Below are 3,322 nucleotides of genomic sequence, written 5' to 3' on the forward strand. Positions count from 1 at the left end.
TTATTACCTTATTTTTCCGTAAACAATCTTGTAAAATCTGTATTGATCTTCTCTATCAATATATATTTTAAATTTGAAAATATTGTGTTTGTATTCATCCCCCCCTCTACAAACTGTTTCTCTTCTTGTAGACCCTTACGTGACCAACAGATAGGGGCACGTGTCATCCTCGGGTTGATGCATGGTAATATGGAGGGGTGGTATATGAGATAGAAACATTTTTCTAAGAGTGAATTACATATTTGGTCCCTCGTCAATACCTTCTTCTGGTTTTCATCCCTCAAAATCATAAAGTACAATAGTGGTCCGAAAATTCTGTTTCGGAGCCCAAATCAGTCCCTCCCACTAACACCGTTAGAGGAGGCCCGTTAAGTCCATCATGTGCCCCTCATGCGAGGGGCAATTTAGTCTTTTTTTAAACATAATAATAAAAAAATATTATAATTAATAATTAATTTGGTAAATATAGTACACTCCCAAGAAATTCTAGGTAAACTCTATCTTGCCCTTATGCATTCGTTATCCCTTTCCCCTCATGACTTCATTATCGCAGCAGCATTGGCAACCATCACAACAACACCTAGCAACCATCATTCATGCTCCTTCTTTGGACTTTGTCGGCTACCATACTGTTTCATTGTCACCAATTTCGATCACCATTTTCAGTCTCACCACCACTCTATGAAATCACACTTCCTTATGAACAACACTGCAACGCCCTGCTTCTATGAAATCACCAAATGCCTTTTTCTTTACCCATAGCTTCGGTGGTTCACATCCCGTTTCTCCAGCAACATCACCCAAAACCATATTATAATACCCTTGTTTTATGGTGAAATCATCGGTAGATCTGATTTATAGAAAGAGTGAGGGTCTGTAATATGTTCGACCATGCAGACGAGATTCATGTCTTCCTTTAGTACATGGATGGTGGATCCCTTGAAGGTGCACACATCCCACACAAACCCTAATTGGTTGTGATTGTCTTTATCTAATATCCATTACTCTTTAGGAGGCATTTGCCCTAGATAAACTACCCATCTCGTAGTATCCCGCCCCCTTGAAGGTATAGGGACGACAAATCCCATAAATGAAGCAACATAAAATGAAGGATTTGCGATTTTTATCGACCTGCTTAATTCAAGGATGGTCCATCTTCATTTTCATCGATCTGCTTTACTTCAAGTAGGATGTTTTATGGGTTTTTTTAATTTTAAATTTAGGGATTTATGTTTTGAGCAAACATAAGTTATGTATCACAAATTTGAACTAAATTGTATAAGTTTGTTGTATGAATTAATGTTGATCCTCTCTCTTAGTGACTTGATGATGATAATTTTTATCTTACGAAAAGTACTTTCTCTTTATTCAGCTTCAACGATCATCACTAAGTCTGTTCAGTGATCGCTGAACAAGTATTGTATCTATCAAGAGACAAGCATTCTTCAAGAAAACAAAACTCATACCACAAGAACCTTCAATGATATCGAAGATAAAACTGAAAACAGAGACAAGCAATTCGTAATCTGATGCGGTTTCAGTGGCAACAAGCCTGTCTACAAATGTGTGAAATCTACTCAAGATTCAACATACACTGAAGAAACCCAAGTGTTATTCCAGTGTCAGCGATCAAATGAATCTTGTTGATCAAGATTAATTTTTGTCTTATCCTCCTACACACAAAACAAACCTACACCTCTCAAAGTAAAGCACTCGTACGAAGTCACTCTATTGTCTCCAAACGTGCTTACCTACTTTGTGAAAGATTATTGTTCATATACGACAAAAGCCTGTATATCTAAAGACAAAGGCTAGAAGCCTGCCATGTGCCTTGTACTGTCTGACTTGCATTTAATGCAATGAGTTTAAATAACTGAGAAGCTCCTCCTTCTCACCACCAAGAAACCAAGAAATATATATCTTGAAGATCAACTTTCTGTCCAGGAAAGGACTTCCTCACAAGCAAAGACTTTTTAATCTTGCGAAGTTATCTTTACTTCAAGAGAAGAACACCAACTAAGCTCCTCCTTTAGCAAAGTTATTGTTTCTTCTTTTAGCAAGTCTTTCTCTTCTTGCTTTCTGTGTCTTGTGTGTTTCCTAGATTGTTTTAGATAAGTTTTGTATCTTATCTTATTTCGCAAACAATCTGTAAAATTATGTATTGATCTTTTTTTATCAATAAGTGTTTTTAAAAGTGAAAATTTATATGTTTGTATTTATCCCATTTTACAAACTGTTATCTTTAAACTCTTGTAGATTTGTCTGAGACTAACAAATAATTCATTTCAGATGTTGTTTCTTCTTCAAAAAAGGATAGTGTTATTTGTGTGAGTGATCTGTTTCTTATTGATAGCCGAAAAAAATGCCCGAAGAAGATAACGAGGGGGCGAAGAATGGAATGGGCGGTGATGAAGAAGGGTTTTAATATATGTTTATTCTTTTCGCTTTAGCTTTACACATTTGGATAAAGTGCATTAAAACATATACAATAAAAAGTCACAAAGATTGGAACAAAAAGACTAAATTACCCCTCACATAAGGGGCGCATGATGGACTTAACGGGGTCTCCTCTAACAGTGATAGTGGGAGGACCAATTTGGGATCCAAAACACGATTTTTAGACCATTAGTGTACTTTATGATTTCGAGGGACAAGAAAACATCTATTCACTAGGGACCAAATATGTATTTTAATTGTATTCCACTAATAAGAAATTTCGATTTTAAATTTTCATAAACAAAATATTTTAATACTATAATTGATATTATAATATACAAAATAAAGAAATATGGAATTAAATTTAATGTTTATTTTTGGAGATTTTGAGTTTTCATCCTCCATTTTAAATAATTTGTTGAAGATGCTTTTATAATTTTTAAAATGGTTTCCTTTTTGTAAGCTATATAATGATTAAAATAATATTTCTTCTCTTTCATAAATAATAATTTTTTTAATGGATATATTTAATTTAGTTATTATTTTTTTTTTGAATACTTAATTCATTAAAATATATAAAATGTTAACCAACGTCTTAAAAATAATTAAATAAAGTTTTTATAGAAATTCATATTTTATTATTAAGTTCAAAACTAAAATACTATATATAAATCGATAATTAAATTGAAATTAAATTAATTAAAAATATCTTTAATGGATTTTTCAAATTTTTTCCAAAATAAAAAATAAAACTTCAAAATCTCTAAAATAGAAATACATTCAACTCCAACAAATTCTTCTTTTTAAAAATTACAATATTGATTATATTTATTAAAATATTATTTTTATCTAATAAAATATTATTTCTTTTTTAAATATTTATTTT

Source organism: Cynara cardunculus (assembly GCF_001531365.2).
Source record: "Cynara cardunculus var. scolymus isolate 2C chromosome LG 13, CcrdV1, whole genome shotgun sequence".
Classification (NCBI taxonomy): Eukaryota; Viridiplantae; Streptophyta; class Magnoliopsida; order Asterales; family Asteraceae; genus Cynara; species Cynara cardunculus.